The following is a 19,461-nucleotide window of genomic DNA, read 5'->3' as shown; positions in this document are numbered from 1 at the left end:
TTATGTATTCAGCAAATGTTGAATGCCTGATATGTGCCTGTGATGTGAGGAAAACAAAGTCCCAGTTATTGCAGCGTTGAAATCTGGTAAAGGCAACACATGTTCTGATATTGAACACTTAAGATCTGACTCAGATGAATGTACTTTCTCCCTGAAATTGATCTATTCTTGCTCTGACACTCTACTTGCCTCTAGGAACTATGGAAACAAATCTTGAACTTGCCAGTTAGTTTATCTCAATCTTTTCAAATTTAAATAATCTCTTCTCTGGTTCCACCTTCTTTGGATATATGCCCCCTCCTTCAGATTTCCTTCTTCATTCCCTTTGGATGCCCTCTGAGTAGGATGAGATGAGCTACAGTTGTATGATTGGTAAAAAAGGTCCCTGAACACATATCCACAGGGTCTTAGAGAAGTCCTCTTGCTTTCCTGGTCTTTCCAGTCTCTCTCCTTAGCCGTCTTGTTGGTATCTGATGCTGAGGTTTAAGACTCATGAACTCATGGCACGTTTTCTTCCCTTAGCTCATCTCCAGTGATTTGCTCCTTTTGACCCACCCTGTACTTCCAGGCCCACTTTCAGAATGGGTGATCCACGCCTTCACCCTAGTTGTGGCAATCTCTTGGTTACTTTGCCACCTGTCTTCCATGGCACCGTAAAGAATCCAGACCCACCTGGATTCCTTCCAAGAATACATGGAATCTCAAGTATTCCTGAAAGTCCCAATTTTGGTTTTCCCCTATTGATCATTTCCTATTATTTTTACAATGCTGAAACCATCCAACATTTCCATTAGGTGATCTACTTCCCCTAGATTCCATTCAATGGATGGGTTACATGCTTTACAATTTGCCCTCAACTAATCTCACCCCCAAAGTGATGAATGGAAGTTCTGCTTTCCTTCCTGTGCCATGGAGACCAGCCACCCTGTCCTTCCCCCCTCTCACCACTTCTAAGTCTCAGCCACGTCTTTTTCTGTGGACATTGAATACTCAAATCCCAGCTGTTTCTTAGATCCCACAGCTATGCCTCTCAAACTGTCTCCATGGGAATAGCTCTCTTCTCTTCACACTCATCAAATGATGTAGACTTCTTGCTAACCATAACCTGGACCTCAGGGCTTTCCCAGGGTTAGACTTTTCTAGAAGTCTCTGAGCATTCACTGGATCTGGAAGCTGAGTCCATTCCTGAGCCACAGGGCTACTTCTTTATAGCCTGTAGATCACCCATCACTGCTCAAAGTTGGGGTTATCCTCTGGCTTTCAGATTTATCTCTAGGCCATCTTCATCTTTAAAGACTCACCCTGCAGCAGAAGCCAAGGAGCTGCTGCGTTTTATCTTACCAATCAGCCTTGCACAAATAGAGGCCTTTCTCCTAGTCCTGGACACAGAGATACAATGGAAATACATACAGATTCTTCAAAGAATCTGTATCTCTTTCAAAAGGAAATAGAGCTGGTGTTGGGCACATCTGAGCTGTGTGGGTGATATAAAGGCAGGAGAGGAAGGAAAGAAATTTCTACTGATTGGATAACCACTGGGCTGAAAACTAAGTACATATGTCTGATTGTCCTCTTAAAATTATACAATTTGTGAGTTATGCTAGAAAATGAAGGCTTCAATCAGGCATGGTGGCTCACGCCCATAATCCCAGCACTTTGGGAGGCTGAGGTGGGTAGATCACCTGAGGTCAGGAGTTTGAGACCAGCCTGACCAATATGGTGAAACCCCGTCTCTAACAAAATACAAAAATTAGCCCAGCATGGTGGTGAGTGCCTGTAGTCCCAGCTACTTAGGAGGCTGAGACAGAATTGCTTGAACCCAGGAGGCAGATTTTGCAATGAGCTAAGATTGCTCCACTGCACTCCAGCCTGGGTGACAGAGCAAGACTCCATCTCAAAAAAGAAAGAAGGAAGGAAGGAAAGAAAGAGAAAGAAGGAAGGAATGAAAGAAAACAAAGGCTTAAAGTGGTAAAGTCACAATCACAGGCAGACGGCAACATGACTTTACTGGTCTATTTAAGACTTCACCAAGGCCTTTCTGACTTCAAGGTTTATATTCGTTTTACTACACCATGTACCAAGCTCCTGCTCCCTGACTGAATCCTTATACCTCAAAGAGCTACTGTTCCTTTCTGGATTGTGTGACCACTATCTGCAGCTGGGACTCAGTGGTCTCAAGACCATGGTTCCAGCTCTGCCTGCATTTTGCTTTGATCTTAGGCAAGCTGTTTGCCCTTGTGGGCTTCAGCTTCCCTACCTGTAAGCAAGAGTCAAATACATGAAGCCAAACATCTCTTGTTCTTAATGAATCAGGAACAGTTCAATTTTTCTCATTGGGGTGTGTATTTTTATAAATTTTTGTATTTGTAATGATTTGTTCTTACTGATTATTTGAATTTTAAGTAAAAAGTTAAATTATATATTTTGGGTTTTTTGTTTTTATGTTTAGATTTATCTTCCATTTGTGAAACTGGATTTTCAATTAGAGTTGTGACATAAAGCTTTCTTTTAAAATGTATACATTTTTAAAAGTCAAATCTATTTATGGAAAATTATTAATAAGTAAATAATTATCCAGAGATGGCAAAAATCATGAAGTTGATAATTATCTGATTGAACTTTGGGAAGTACTAGTTCTGAGAGGGAGATGAGAAAAGGCCCAGGATTTAATAGTGATGCTGTCTAACATTTAGACCTTAAGAAAAATAAGAGGAACTGGAAAAAGAAGACCAAAAAAGAAGGGGCTTGAGTGGTAAGAGGAAAATTAAGAGTGTAACATATTAATTAGTTCTTATGCTGAGCTGCTCTGAAGCTGATGGTTGCCAAATATATCAAAAAAGCTACATCAAGACATCTAGGGTTTCTTTTGGGAGAGGAGGGTCCCAGGTCAGCCTCCTGAAAGCATTTAACTAATGATGTTGGGTGGGGTTAATGCAATGATTCACATTTCCAGAAGCAATCCTTGCTAGTGATCATTGACTGTTTTGGAGGTATGATATTCCCTCCTCGGCCAAAGTGGTGGACATTGAGAAGGGAAAAAACAGTGAAGAGAATGAGAACTGGGAAGGACTGGGTAGTCAAAGGTGGTGGGAGTAGAAAAGAGCTTGGAAATTCAGTAAGAAAAAATTAAGCCTAAGGTAAGTTACACTGCCAATATGTAAGGACAAAATACAGCCCGAGGAGTTATCTTCATTCAAGAAAATAGAGGTCCATTAAATAAAAACAGTAAATAAAAAAGATAAATGGGCCTGACCTTGAACTGGCCTGGTTCCTGAAATGGCATGCTTTATGCCCTGGGCATGGAACAGACCAAAGTACCTCTCAGTGGGGTTGCCAGAGCAAATAAAGTGCATCCCACACACTATTTGGAATATTCTTTTTTTTTTTTGAGACGGTGTTTTGCTTTTGTTACCCAGGCTGGAGTGCAATGGTGCCATCTCGGCTCACCATAACCTCCACCTCCTGGGTTCAAGCAATTCTCCTGCCTCAGCCTCCCAAGTAGCTGGGATTACAGACATGAGCCACTATGCCCGGCTAATTTTTTTTTTTCTTTTTTTTTTCCATAGAGACAGGGTTTCTCCATGTTGGTTAGGCTTGTCTCAAACTCCTGACCTTGGGTGATGCGTCTGCCTCAGCCTCCCAAAGTGCTAGGATTACAGGCATGAGACACAGTGCCTGGCACAACATTCTTATACCAAAAAATTGTTCGTTGCTTATCTGAAATTCAAATCTCACTGGATGCTTCATATTCACTTGCTGATTTTGTTTTTGCTTAATTTCTCAGTGAGGGCTTGCGCTCTGGGAAAGGATCAGCCCAGAGGAATATTTACTGGTTCTCAGATTGCCTAACTATGCTATCATCTTGCCATGACTGCGAAAAAAAAAAAAAACAACTCCCTTTTTTTCTTATTCCCAATGTTTTACTCTGAAAAATGTCAAACTTACAGAAAATTTGTGAAAAATGTGCAATGAACATTCATATGCTATTTATGTCACTAATTTTACCATTTTTGTCCCATTTTCTTCTTTTCCCTCCCTTTGTACGTGTATATCCTTAGCTGAACCATTTGAGAGTTACAAATATCGTGACACCCAAGCCCCAAAACATACTGCATGTCTCTCTCAAAAATTAGAACATTTTCCTATATATAAACATGACTGAAAGATGACACTCTGGTCATATTTAATATTGACACAGTACTATTTTCTAATAGGAAGTCTATATTTAAATTTCTGCAATTGGCCCAATAATGTTTTCTAGCATGGTTTTTAATTTTAATTTTTAATTCATATTTTTAGAGACTAGGTCTCATTCTGTTGCCCGGTCTGGTATCGAACTCCTGGGCTCAGGTGTTCCTCCCATCTTCGTCACCTGAGCAGCTGGAAACATGGTCTGTGCTGCCATGCTCAGGTCAGTTTTTGTTTTTTAATTCAAGATTTGGGCAATGATAGACCTTGCATTTATTTTCATGTCTCTTTAGTGTTCTTTAATGTAAACCAGTTTGCCAGTCCTTTTAAAATTTGTTCATGATTGACATTTTTGAAGAGTTCGGGCCAGTTCTTCTGCAGATGTCTGATTGTTTTCCCATGACTAGACTTTGGTTAAACATTATTGGCAAGGATATTGCACAGGGTATGGTTGTGTCACAGGTCTTAGCACCTTATGTGAATTGTTTTATAAATTGGTGTTGTTGAATTTGTTCTTAATTAAGGTGGTGTCTACTGGATTTCTCTGTCATACTTATTCCTTTTCTTTGTAATTAAAATATAACTTGGGATGTGCTACTTTGTGACTGTGTGAATACCTATTTCCCCAACTTTCTCCCAATGGTTTTAGTATCCACAGATGATTCCTTTGTGAATCAAACATTACTATGGTAGTTATAAAATGGCAATTTTTTTTCCTTTTTTCCTTTTGAGACAGTCTCGCTCTGTTGCCCAGGTTGGAGAGCAGTGGTGCCATCTAGGCTCACTGCAACCTCTGCCTCCTGGGTTCAAGTGATTCTCCTGCCTCAGCGTCCCAAGTAGCTGGTATTACAGGCACCTGCCACCATGCCTGGCTAATTTATGTGTTTTTAGTAGAGACAGGGTTTCACCATATTGGCCACCCTGTTCTCAAACTCCTGACCTCAAGTGATCTACCTGCCTTAGCCTCGCAAAGTATTGGGGTTACAGGTGTGAACCACAGCACCGGGCCATTGAAATGGCAATTTTTTATTTTTTTTCTTTTCTTTTTTTTTGAGACAGAGTCTTGCTCTGCCACCCAGGCTGGAGTGCAGTGGCATGATCTTGGCTCACTGCAACCTCCACCTCCTGGGTCCTGATTTTCCTGCCTCAGCTTCCTGAGCAGGTGCGATTACAGGTGTGCACCACTATGCCAAGCTTTTTTTTTTTGTATTTTTATTAGAGATGGAGATTTCATCATGTTGACCAGGCTGGTTTCAAATTCCTGAACTTAAGTGATCTGCCTGCTTCAGGACTCCCAAAATGCTGGGATTACAGGTGTGGACCACCTTGCCTGGCTGGCAATTTTTTATTTCTGTAATTTTGTCTATGTTTATTAGTTGGCATTTTTCTATAAAAAGGCTTCCCTTTTCTTCCTAATCCCTTTAAAATTTCTTTTTGGCCAGGCGTGGTGGCTCATGCCTATAGTCCTAGTACTTTGGGAGGCCGAGGCAGGTGGATTAACTGAGCTTAGGAGTTTGAGACCAGCCTGGGCAACATAGTGAAACCCTATCTCTACTAAAATACAAAATACAAAAAGAAAAAAATAAGGAGCTGGGCATAGAGGCATGCATCTGTAATCCCAGCTACTTGGGAGGCTGAGGCAGGAGAATCACTTGAACCCAGGAGGCAGAGGTTGCAGGGAGCTGAGATTGTACCATTGCACTCCAGCCTGAGTAACAGAGCAAGACTCTGTCTCAAAATTAAATTCTTTTTAATTTCAGTATGAACTCATGAATTCTATTTTATTGAGTATGCATTGCCCCAAATTTGATGAGTGGGAGCCCCCTTAAACTGATTCTTGTATCTCTTTGACACATCTTCCTCAGTTATTGAGCACTTTTAACGTTTCTGGCACAACAAGATGTTGCACGCTCACCTTGAAATGATCTATGCTTCCAAAGAGTCTGGTGAATGGTATTTAGAGAGCAAGATATGGGTGCACTCTGTGCTCACTACTCTGTGGCAAAATTGTTTTTAGGGTCTTTCAATGGACAGAAGAGGAAAATACTTCGTCAAAATCACGAATTCATAATGATACCACCAACTGATACCCAATCCAATAATATAGGATCTTCCTTCTCTCCTTCCCCTAATCTATATTTGTATCTTTTTTCTCCCACAGTGAAATCCCTGGTACCTCAAAATGTCAATAGATGTTCACTCATTTGCTCAGTCTTGCAATATACACAAAAAAGTTCCAGAATTGCCTCACCAACATCATTACCAAAAGCAAACCTAGCAAGTAAGTTTAAGATTCTTTTTTTTTTGGGGGGAGGGGGGTGGTCTTAGACTCTTAGACTCTATTCCACTGAAGGTGTATAAGTTAGAATACTTTGTTGCAGTGTCTGAAAGTTGTTTGGATTAATTATTTTTTCTTTCCAATTGTGTTACCAATTTGATTATAATCAAGTTTATTCATTTCTTTCACTTTCAAGTCTTTGTTCCCCCATTCTTGTTGACTTAATTTTATTTTTTGAATATGTAAAATACCAACATGGTTCAAAATTCAAAACAATAGGAAAGTTGTACCGAGACAGGTCCCATCCCCTTTTTGTTTTTTTCCATTCCATCTCCTAACCCTCTTTGTGTAACCAAATTCATTTATTTCTTATTTATCCTTTCTGTATTTCTTTTTTTAAAAAATAAATAAATGAATGAATAAGTATCTATTCATTCATCATATATTCTGTATTTCTTTTTTTTTTTTTAAATAAATGAATGAATATGTATTTTGTTGAGATGTTGATCACCACCTGCGGGGGTCTGTCCAGCAAACCCTGGCTCCACAACAAGTGAATAAAATGCACTCACACACCGAGTACAGTGAATGAGTGGGCTAGGGAGGTCGTCAGCTACTCTCAGAGGGCAGCTGCAGCTACCCGACCCCCTGCTAGCTGTTCCTCCTCACATTTATTTAGTATAGATTTAATAACAGAGGTTCTAAGTCAACACACTTGTGGATAATTAACATGGTTAAAAGTGGTTTTACAAAGGATAAAAGCTTTGGTTCCAGGGCCCAGAACAAACACCATTAACGGGTAATCCCTCTTCAACCTTTCCCTAAGAGGACCGTCCAGCACAAAGTTTACATGAGTAAACAATTAGAGTAGAGACAAAGGAATGTGGGCTAAACTGACTTAACTGGGGAAGCTTCTATTATCCCTAGTCTTCATCCTATGACCTAATGCTCTAAGGTAAGAACTGGCTGCTTTCAGCCTGTTCCATTCTTACAAACCGTTCGGCCTTCCAAAAGGTTTGAGACTATACTCTTATAACTTTCCCTAATAGTTCCCTTAATATTTTGCCAACCACCCTCAGTGAATCTCAACACTTTGTCTTTGTCACACAAAATGTAGCATACTACATATTGTCTTTTTTTTTTTTTTACTTAGTAATATGGTCTGGAAATCAGTTTATATTGTTTAACAGAAATCTTTTTTATATACAAATATAAACCAGAGTTTATCAACCAAACTCCTATGTATGGGCCTTTAGGGTGTTTCCAATATTTTTCTATTACAAATAATAGCACAATGAATAACTATTTGGAGAGTTGTGCAAGACCATGTGACTAATAAGAGGCAGAGTCAGAATTAGAACTCTGGGCTGGGCGTGGTGGCTCATGCCTGTCATCCCAGCACTTTGGGAGGCTGAGGAGGGCAGATCACCTGAGGTCAGCAGCTCAAGACCAGTTTGGCTGACATGGTGAAACCTCATCTCTACTGAAAATACAAAAAATTTAGCTGGGTGTGGTAGCAGGTGCTTGTAATCCCAGCTACTCAGAAGGCTGAGGCAGGAGAATCGCTTGAACCTGGGAGAAAGAGGTTGTAGCGAGCCAAGATTGCACTATTGCACTCCAGCCTGGGTAACAAGAGTGAAACTCTGTCTCAAAAAAAAAAAAAAAAAAGAAAGAACTCTGGCTGTTTGACCAGTATTCCTCAAGTCACTAAAAATTAAACATTGAATTGTGAATTTACATCCTGGGCATTTACATTTCAGTAGTAGTTCAGAATTTAGAGTTTTTCTTGTGTGTTGATAGAAAATTCACTTAAAAAATACCGATTATGGAAATGCAGTTACTAAGATAACATTTTTTTTTCTTTTATTACTTTTTGTCTTTTTTTGTTGTTTGTTTGTTTTTTGGTGGAGTCATGCTCTGTCACCCAGGCTGGCTGGAATGCAGTGAAGCAATCTCGGTTTACTGCAACCTCCACCTCCCAGGTTCAAGAGATCCTTCCACCTCAGCCCCCCAAGTAGCTGGGACTACAAGCATGCACCAGGATTTTTGTATTTTTAGTAGAAATGGGATTTTGCCATGTTGCCCAGGCTTGTCTCAAACTCATGAGCTCAAGTGATCCACTTGCCACGGCCTCCCCAAATCCTGGGATTACAGTTGTGAGCCACCGTGCCCAACCTGCTAAGTTAACGATGTTAATTAAATATTTTCTCATTTGGGGCATGCCCAGCTACTCAGGGTAACCCAAATATATAGTTTATTGAGATGCTAAGTAAAGTGGAGGCACACTTTATGCGTACACAGAGGACTCATCTGCCATTTTCAGACTTTCTTGGATGTTCCTATCAGTTTCCTGTCAGTGACTTCCTCTCTCCCTGCAGGTAAAGACTAAACTCAGTAACATGGTCTGCAGCCCCTGAGAAGCTTGCTCCTTCCAACCTTCCGGCTTCATGCTGCTCATTCTCTCTAGGGCTCTCTTTGCCCTAAACACACGTTGCATTCTTTCAGTCCTTCAATTTGCCACCCATAACATTCCTCTTCCTGGGATGCTTTGCTCTATTTTCTTCACTTAGTTAAGGTCTCACCATTCAGTTCTCAGGCCAAGCATTGCTTATTTGGGGAAGAGGTCTCTGATCCCCCGGATGAGTCCAGTCTCCCTGTTCATTCTCTCATTGCACCATGTGACCCTTCTTCACAGCCCTCCTGACTACTGTCATTTTACAGACTTTCGTGCAGTGACTTGATTAGCATTTATCTTTCTCATTGGTGTGTGAATGCTAGGACTCTGGTTTTGCTCAACATGGGGCTCCATAGCCTAATATAATTCCTTTGCACATGGCAGGAGTTCAACAAATATTGACTCTGTGCATGGTAGTTTCTGTGCATCTGCACGGGGGTTCCCTCGGCTTGGCATGCCACTTACACACCATCTCACCTCGAGATCTTTATTCACCTTAATATTTTTATCCCTTAGTAAAAATATACACAATAAATTCTCACTTAATGTCCTCAATGGGTTCTTGGAAACTGTGACTGTAAGCAAAATGACGTGTGAGAAAAACCAATTTTTTTAGTCAATGTTATAATAAAACGATATTGAATGAAATGATGTCATTTGAGGACCTGCTGCACATAGTTCTGCTTAAAGTTGCAGTTTCCAAGAGCCTATCAACAATGTTAAAGGAGGACTTACTGCATGTTTAATCATATGATAGTTTATGTAACCCAGCTAGCAGCTGAGGTCACATTGCCTTCTAGCTCTACTTCTGCCTGTATTTTTTTCTGTTTTGTGATCTGCCAACCTGGACACAAATACCACTCATACTCTTAATCCACTTCTAAGCCTTTATGGGCTTAGTGGCTTTGGTGAGAATTTGAGGGGCTGTCTTCTCCATTACTGCATTGACTCTTCTTTTTTCTCGCTCTTTTACCTTTCTTTTTCCTCCTGTCTCTTCTTCTTCCTCCTTCACTCAAGAGTGTCACAGACATCTCACCCTTCGCAGGATAATTTTGTGGAAGCCAGCATCCATGACCACATGGGTACTTCCCTGGCTAAAGTGGGCTGACCCAGGGTCTTTTCCCAATGATGATGGATCTTGTACCTGCTGCTAAAAGGATACAATTTCATCATTGCTGTGGGATGAATGTTATGTACCTCTAAAATGGATATGTTGAAATCTTAACTCCCAAGGTGATGGTATTAGGAGGTAGAGGTTTTGAGAGGCGATTAAGCAATAACAAAGAAGGCCTCTTGAATGGGATTAGCGCCCTTTTAAAAGACACTTCATAGAACGCCCTCACTATGTGAGATGAACCAGGAAGCAGGCCCTCACCAGACATGGACTCTATCAGTGCCTTGATCTGGGACATTCCAGCCTCCAGAATGGTAAGAAATAAATTCCTGTTTATAAGTCAACCAGTTTATGGTATTTTGGTATAGCAAACAAAATAGACTAAGAACATTATGTTATATTAGAGTGATGTCATATAACTGGTCAAGTTTGGAGGATGTCCAGTGCCCTAGCCCATGCATCTGGGGAGAGGTTGGTGAACAGAAGGATGAGAGGAAGTAGAATAACTTTTTCACCCTTCCTGAGGCACATTCCTCCTACCATGGTCCTATTACGGGACCTTCCTACAATCACTTTCCAGCTTCCCCTTGTTTCCCCATTTCTACCCTCAAAGTAGAAATGGGGAAACAAGGGGGTGTTTCGCCTACCCTGCCTTTGTAATTTTGTGCTGGCTGTGGCAGTTCTCAGGGAGTCTTTGATTACATTCTCAAGAGGTCCTATGAGGATGCTTTGGCAAATTCAAACTCATGTCAGGCCATTTGAATATCTAGAATCCTCAGATAGAACCTGCTGCCAGCTCAAAAAGACCTGATGGTAATGTGTCATCTTCCCTTCACAAACATTGAGTATGTCTGTCTAATTGTCTTAAGTGGACATTTCTGTTTTCCTCAGTTTTTCTTTCAGGGTTCGTCACATTTCTTTACGGAAAGCTACCTTACGCAAGCATTTTGTGTGATACTTGTTCAGAGTTTGAGGTTTTTGCGCTGACCCTGGAGACTGTTAATTTTATTCTGTACCAAGTGTTTGTAAGTGGGGATTTTATTTAGATAAATTGACAACAGCAAAGTGCCACCCCATTCTACCCCGACATTCATTAAGGATTTGCTGTGTCCCAAAATTATCCTCTGGTGGTTATAAACATTGCCTCATTATATCCTTAAAACTGCTTTTCAAGACAGATAGGATTGTGACTCCTATAGAAATCTGGAAACTGAACCCAGAGAGGGTAGGAAGTTTGTCCTAAGGCACACAGCTATGACCAGCACAACCGAATCTTACCTTAACTCACATCAAAGCCTACGAGCTTAAATGTTGGGCTATTTACCATGGCTGGGGGAGACAGGGAATAAAAAACAGTGTTTTGTTAAATCAACAGCTATGTTTACACTTTCTGTATAAACAATGAAATGTCCCCAACGAAGTCATACAAGGAGGAACAGTAACTCCTGCCAACACACTGGTAAACTTGGCTCTGCCAAAAGTATTAAGTCTTGTTTTCAGTCATCAATATCTTCTGTTTCTTTTGCCATCATCTTTTTGTTATTCATTAAGCCCAGAGCCTCAACCAGCTCTCGTTTAAGATAATTCTTCTTATAGTTTTCCAGAAACTATAAGAACAATTTGTCCTTACACTTTTTCCTAGTATCTCTTCCCCCAAAAGGCAATGTCCCTAAATTTGTATCATTCCAGGCATTAGAGAACCAAGATCAGAAACGTTTATAAGATTTGAAGGTTATCATTCTCCCCCAAAACACATGAACATTACCTTTGCAGAGTTATTGTTCAAAATATAGACTTAAAAGCTCTCTGGGCTACACTCAGTTGATAATTAATTATAATGACTTCAATATATGTTAAATTTGTACGGGAGTGGGGAGGGTCACTTGCAGTCTCAAGAAGACACAGCACACTGTGAACCAGTTCTGGAGCCTACTTACAGATCTCAAAGCTTCCTGCAGCAGGAGGGCTAATGACATTCTCCCTTTTAGAAAAGCAGAATGATTCAGGATACAGATGTTCCGCCTACCCTGCGTTTGTAATTATGAGCTGGCTGTGGCAGTTCCCAGGGAGTCTTTGAATCATCTGTTCTTGCAGTTTCATTTGCCGCTGCTCTTTTTAGAACAATCTAGGACATGTCAGCTGAAAACATGTACCAGTTGCTTGCAAAGAAGAGAATGGCTTTTTGTGTGGGAGTGGGGGACACAGAGAGTTCTCTTCTTCCCTCTCTGCTGGGGAGCATGGTAGGCAGAATGAGATAATAATTCTCAGAGAAAAAATATGAGTCTTGAAGAACCCTGATGCCTAGAAAGCACGGAGTGAAGACAGCTTACTGTTAGTCCTGCTGTGTATACCAAGGACTGGCAAGAGCTTCAGGAAGACGTGCTAATTTCACTTTAATTAACACACAATAATGCAAAGGAGGTGAACCAGAGAAACCTGAATTTGCAGGCAGCCCCATAAAGCAAAAATAAACTGGGTACCTATTGTGAAATCGTCTTTGGTGCATTTTGGCTCAGGGATGTGCCGCTCCTGATACTTTTTCTTCATCTGCATGAGTGTCTGGACTCTGGATTCAGATACATAGACGGAACTTTAGGTCAGATGGGTTCCTGAGTCACCCCAACACGGGGGACAGGCTGTATTTTAAAAATTTCTTGAGTATTTATTCGTACAAAGCATTCTGTAAGGCAATAAATTGTAGTTCTGGGGGTTCAGGGGTTCTGGGAGGGGTAATGGAAGGAGAAGTGATAGTTATTAGTATCATAGAATTTGACAGCAAAAAACTACTTCAGAGGAATCCTCCTCAAAGATTTCTCAAATGCAGGTTCATGGAGTAGTGATAATTATGAAATTAACAGTTTGGACAAAACTAAATACAAACAAGGTGAGCTTTCTATAAAGCTAAATGTGTTCAGTTGAAAAGAATTTTTTTTTCTTTAGAATGTCTGTCCTACTTTTCTTATTTTTAAAAGACCATTTCATAGTGATTTGAGGGGAATACGACCATTCTCCTTTACCCTCTCATTTCTGCCCCCTTTCCTGCCAGAAGAGAAGCAGCTCAAGAAACTGACATCCAGATGGGAATCAAAGTCCCATTCTTGACCTGGTTAAGCCCTGTGTCCATGCCAGCTCTAGTGAAGCTGAGATACGGACTTTTAGTTGGCAGTCTTGAGGGGGCCTTCTACCTTCCCCTGAAACCAGTTTCAGACAGGTCCCTGCTATGAGGCCATTCTGACTCATCCCTGGTTATAAGCAGAGAGGGTGGGGCAGGAAGTGAATTATGCATTTGCTGAGGTGGGCCCTGCTCAGTTTGCTGGGCACACAAAGATAAAGACAGTCGCAGGTAACACTGACCCTGAACTCTGTCCACTGGGGAGCCCTGGCCTGTGATGCCAGCCCTCACCCATCAGATTCAGTATTTCTCTTCCCTTTGGATGACAGGAAAGTGGGGTGGAAGCTCTCCTCCCAGCACTGGTCTAGAGGCAGAAGTGTGGGAGGAAGACCTTTCCTCCGTGGATCAACGTGGGGAGTGCAGGGGGGCTGGATAGGCTGTGGTGTTTACTAAATGAGGCTTGAGAAGCCTGAATTTCATTGCAAACTGCCAGCATTGGGTAGCTTAGAGTTATGCAAACAATCATAGGTGTTCTTGGTTTCGCAGTCAGGCTAAGAAGGACTTTTTTTTTTTTTTTTTTAATTGAAGGTTAAAATGTTAAATGGTGGTAAAATACACACAGCATAAAATTTACCATGTTAATCAGTTTTAAATCCACAGCTTAATGGCACTAAGTACATTCACATTGTTGCGCTACCATTGCCAGTTTCCAAACTGAAACTCTATGTCCATTACACAATAATTCCTTATTCTCTCCTCCTCCCAGTTCCTGACAACCATTCTTCTGCACGTCTCTATGGAATTTTTTTTTTTTTTTGAGACAGGGTTTCACTCTGTCGTCCAGGCTGGAGTGCAGTGGCATGATCTTGGCTCACTGAACCCTCAACCTCCAGGGGCAAGTGATCCTCACCCCAGCCTTCTGAGTAGCAGGGACTATTGGCATGTGCCACCATGCCCGCTAATTTTTGTATTTTTTGTAGAGGTGAGGTCTTGCCATGTTGCCCAGGCTGGTCTCAATCTCCTGAGCTTGAGCAATCTACCTGCTTCTGCCTCCCAAGGTACTGGGTTACAGGCATATACTGCCACACCTAGCCATCTCTATGAATTTAACTGCTTCAGGTTCCTCATCTAAGTGGAATTATGCAGTATTTATTTTTCAGTATCTGGCTTATTTCACTTAGCCTAAGTCCTCAGGGTTCATTGATGTTGTAGCATTTGCTAGAATGTCCTTCCTTTTTAAGGCTGAACCATATTCTATTACGTGTATTTAACTGTTTGTTCTCTAAGGGATTTGAGCTAGATCCTCAAGGTGGCAGCCAGTACCCACCACATTAATATGAATAGTTCTGGGAATGGCCTCAGGTTGCACGAGCAGTTCTAACATCTTCCTGAGCACAGAGCTGGAGAGTGCGTGGAGGCCTGGGGTAAATTCTGTGTCTCTGCTGAGAAACGGCGATTGCAGTCAAGTACCCAGTCCTTGGGCACCATTTCAGTGCCTTCTTGCTTAGGATCCCACATTGGAAGCTACTGGCTTGCTCTTGAAAATGCCTTTTGTCCCAGTGGGATCCTATAATCCTCTGTCTGTAGCACTTAGGAAAGGACAGTTCTGCTGTCAGGATTATGTTCTTGAGAAGTTTTTACCACGCCCCAAATCAAGTGAAAGAAAATGTTGAAACTTCATGTCTTCAAACTTTAATGTACCAAAGTCAAAGGGTTTCAGCTTTAGACTTCAACCTCTCTTTGAAACTGTGATCACTGATGTGAGTTTAGGTACATTTGGGCATTTTTGTGTGGCTGGCTTTGCCTCGTTCGGAGCACTTTAGACTTTCATGTGGTGTTTATCATAAAATGTCATGAGTTAGGTTGAGTCTGAAGTGGAATATAATTGGAGATGAAAAATTTAAAAAGCAATGAATTTTGGCCTTCAGTGTGCGCGGCCTTGAAGTTTTCTTCTTCCTTTCTTTCCTTTTATTTTAGTTTTTTAGAGACAGAATCTTGCTATGTTGCCCCAGCTGGTCTCAAACTCCAGGGCTCAGGTGATCCTCCTACCTCAGCCTCCTGAGTAGCTAAAACTACAGACAGGTATGTACCATCATGCCCACCAAAGTTATCTTAATATTCTGTCCTTACTGATTTCAGAGCCTTCTGGGGCAGTAGCTGAGCTGCCCATTTTACAGATCCCAGACACAAGGAGAAGGATGAGATGGGAGTAGGGGCTGAGCTCTGTGGAGGTGGCACTGCGGTGGTACTCACGAGGCACTTCTCTGAGATTACTCTGCCCACTGGCTTCAGGTGTGTTTGTTAAATCTCACTGATGGAGAGATGCCAGCTAATGTCTCTTTACTCTGCCTTAAGAGACCCTCTGTTACTCTGTGGGCATTAGGTACTTGACCAATCCACTAATAAAGTTGTTTTTTTGATCTTCATCTGGATCTCTGTGTCAATTCTCCACTGGTTGGAACCAGCATGGGAGGAGGGATGATCAGAGTTGTTATCTTAAATGTATTTCTTTTTTTCTTTTCTTTTCTTTTTTGAGATGGAGTCTTGCTCTGTTGCCCCGGCTGGAGCACACTGGTGCAGTCTTGGCTCATTGCCACCTCTACCTCCTGGGTTCAAGTGATTCTCCCACCTCAGCCTCCTGAGTAGCTGGGATTACAGGCACCTGCCACCATGCCCAGCTCATTTTTGTATTTTTGGTAGAGATGGGGTTTCACCATGTTGGCTATGCTGATCTTGAACTCCTGACCTCAAGTGATCTGCCTGCCTCAGCCTCCCATAGTGCAGGGATTACAAGCGTGAGCCACCGCGCCCAGCTCTTTAACATATTTCAAACAACAAAGAGTTGGCAAGCCCATGTGAATTCCCAAAATTAATTTTTTTTCCAAACTGAACCATGGACTCATCTTCTGGAAACCACTGCCTTAAAGATCATGCAAATCTATGTGCTCATTTTACTAAAGAGGAATATGAAGTCCAGGGAATTAACTTACTCATGGGCACAGATGGTGACCAAGCTGTGCTCAGAGCTGCAAGCTGTTTTCATCAAACCTGTTAGAAGCTTCCTGCTGAGATTAGGGCCCCTGCCATATTCACCTCCTAGGATTTGCAGTGGTGTGAAATGTGCCCCAGGACCTACAGTGGTCTGGGGGAAGGTGGGAGAGACCCCTTGTCCTGTACTGGCACAGTTACCTTGTTCATGACACTGGGAGGCTGAGATGGAGAGGGGAGAGTAGGATGAGTCCAGCTTCCCTACTCAAAAGCCACACAACAGTGCAGCCAAGGACAATCCTGGTCTCCTCTACACTACAGGCATTTCAGGAGGACCAAATTAGCTGACCAAGATGCGGGTACTTGAAAAATTATGATATGTAATCGGAAAGCAATGTTGGCATCAGGCTACCGAGACAAACTTGTGCGGGCCAAGTGTGGACTCAGCATCATCATTTTCTAAGCATGCTTCACGGGCCACATCAGCCTTAGTATCTCCATCCAAAGCAAACTGACCCATTCGTTCTGGAGAAAATATCTTCTTGATTTTTAAGTAGTGAACTGAGAATTCCTCTACTACTTCACAAAGATATTTTTCCAATTTCAGATGGGAAGCTGTCTTTCTTAAACTTTTAAAAAATATCTCCCTTTAAAGATTTTGATATCATCTCATGTAATGTTCCTATTCCCAAGTCATTTTTTAAATGAGTTCTTTAGAGTTCTTCATTATACTGTGAGTAGGAGTTTAGAAACTCAGTTATCACTTTATCTGTTTTAGCCAAGGATTGGAAAGATTTAGTATAATTTACAAGGAGGAAAATGTAAAGAAATAAGAGATTTTAACTAGATATTAAATAGAAAGAAAGCAAAACAACCTTTATAACTTGCTTTAGAACAATATTTCCTTTCTTTTTTTTTTTTTTTTTTTTTTTTTTTAGACAGAGTCTTGCTCTATCACCCAGGCTGGAGTGCAGTGGTGCAATCTTGGCCCACTGCAATCTCTGCCTCCCGAGTTCAAGCGATTTTCCTGCCTCAGGCTCCCGAACAGCTGGGACTATAGGTAAGTGCCACCACGCCTGGCTAATTTTTTGTATTTTTAGTAGACACGGGGTTTCACCATTTTAGCCAGGATGGTCTCGATCTCCTGACCTTGTGATCTGCCTGCCTCAGCCTCCCAAAGTGCTGGGATTACAGGTGTGAGCCACTGCACTCAACCTAGAACATTATTTTCAAGATTTAGCCTGAAAGTGAGAATTAAGAGCTTATCTGCTTCGCTTTATGGTTTCTAAAAAATCACTTGATTCTAAAGTTACATGGTTCCTATTGGTATTTCTGTTTTTGATGCACAGAAAATGTGCTGTAATGTCTACTCATGTAATATCTAGTATTGCATGATTCCTATCCATATCTCTGTTTTTGAGAAACAGAAGCAATGTTTATTTGAGTGGAAATATAGTCAATGATCTCAAAGAACTGACAGTGCTTATCTCCCCAGGAGGGAATCAGGAGTTAAAGGTCAGGGAGTAGCCTGTGAATGAAAATGTGCTCTGCCTACAGGAAAAGATGTCAGTCACAAAAGGAAACTAACACTGCAAATATCAGGGGTCTTCAAAAAGTCCATGAAAAATATGTATTATGAAAAAACTGTGCGTGGATTTTAATTTTTTTTACACCAAGATAAATCTGTACTAATTTATTATAATATGCCTGAACACGGTCTAGTTTGAGTCACTAAGAAGGATAAGGCATCAGTTTGGAAAGAGTTCTTGTAAGAGAAACATGGATTCTGCTTAAAATTCAAGCAAGAACAGATATCACATTTATGGCAAAGCTTGGGTGGAAGAATGGTAGCGTCACCGATGCTTCACAAAAAGTTTACGGGGAAAATTCCTCAAATGATAATTTTACAAATGGATAACTTGTTTTAGGAAAAGATGGGGCCCAGGTGAGGTGGCTTGTGCTTACAGTCCCAGCACTTCGGGAGGCCAAGGTGGGATGATTGCTTGAGGCCAAGAGTTTGAGACCAGCCTGGGCAACATAGTGAGATCCTTTCTCTTAAAAAGATAGAAAATTTACCTGGGTGCAGTGGTGCACGCCTGTAGTCCAAGCTACTTGGGAGGCTGAGGCAGGAGGATTGTTCAAGGCTAGGAATTCGAGGCTGCAGAGAGTTACGATGGTGCCACTGCACTCCACCATGTGACAGAGTGAGACCCTGTCTCTTAAAATAAAAGGAAAAGAAAAAGAAAGGACAACATTGTTGAAGATGAAGACTGCAGCAGCAGACCATCCACATCAATTTGCAAGGAAACATTTTTCTTGTTCATACCCCAATTAACAACACAAACAATAGCCATCATCATAGGCAGGACAACATCATTATCAGGACTTACAATTAACAGCACCAACAATAGCCAACATCCTAGACATCTCAATTTGTTCAGCTTATACAATCCTGACTAAAAAATTAGTTGAGCAAGCTTCCCACTCAATGGGTACCAAAACAGTTGTGCCCAGGTCAGCTGCGGACAAGACCAGAGCTTCCCATGGAAATTTTAAATGCACAGGATCAAGATCCTGAAGCATTTCTTCAGACTTGTAACAGGAGATGAAACATGGCTTTACCAGTGTGGTCCTGAAGACAAGGCACAATCAAAGTAATGGCTACCAAGAGGTGAAAGTGGTCCAGTCAAAGCAAAAGAGGACAGGTCAAGAGCAGAGATCATGGCAACAGTTTTGTGGGATGCTTAAGGTATTTTGCTTGTTGCTGTTCTGGACAATAACTTCTGATTGTTATGAGAGCATTTGGAGAAAGCTGGCCAAAGTTTTAGCAGAAAAACTCCTGGAAAAGCTTCACCAGAGAGTCCTTCTCTACCATGTCAATGCTTCTGCTCATTCCTCTCAGCAAACAAGGGCAATTTTGTAAGAGTTTTGATGAGACATCATTAGGCACCTACCCTCCCGTCCTGATTTGGCTCCTTCGGACTTCTTTTTGTTTTCTATTCTTAAAAAATCTTTGCGGAGGATCCATTTTTCTTCAGTTAATAATGTAAAAAAGGCAACATGAGCATGGTTAAATTCCCAGGCTCCTCAGTTCTTCAAGGATGGACAAAATGGTTGATATCATCACTTACAAAAGTGTCTTGAACTTGATGAAGGTTATGTTGACAAAGTTTATATTTTTTATTTTTATCTTTTTTTTTTTTTTGAGACAGAGTCTGGCTCTGTCACCTAGGGAGTGCAGTGGCACGACCTTGGCTCACTGCAATCTCCACCTCCTGGGCTCAAGCAATTCTCATGCCTCAGCCTCCCAAGTAGCTGGGATTACA

General features: G+C 41.4%; 1 long non-coding RNA gene across 1 annotated transcript; it reads right to left on the bottom strand.

Moving 5' to 3' along the window:
- Positions 1–1,414: 1,414 nt before the first annotated feature.
- LOC116541823 lies at positions 1,415–18,819 on the bottom strand. Its single transcript, XR_004264966.1, has 3 exons — positions 18,736–18,819; positions 11,831–11,837; positions 1,415–1,426 (listed from the first exon to the last, which is right to left on the bottom strand). It is a non-coding gene; the product is annotated as an uncharacterized LOC116541823 (long non-coding RNA).
- Positions 18,820–19,461: the final 642 nt, after the last annotated feature.

Source organism: Sapajus apella, unplaced genomic scaffold, assembly GCF_009761245.1.
Source record: "Sapajus apella isolate SASKATOON/1434 unplaced genomic scaffold, GSC_monkey_1.0 scaffold157, whole genome shotgun sequence".
Classification (NCBI taxonomy): domain Eukaryota; kingdom Metazoa; phylum Chordata; class Mammalia; order Primates; family Cebidae; genus Sapajus; species Sapajus apella.
The sequence above is the reverse complement of the archived record's forward strand: the minus strand, read 5'-3'. Positions and strand labels throughout refer to the sequence as shown.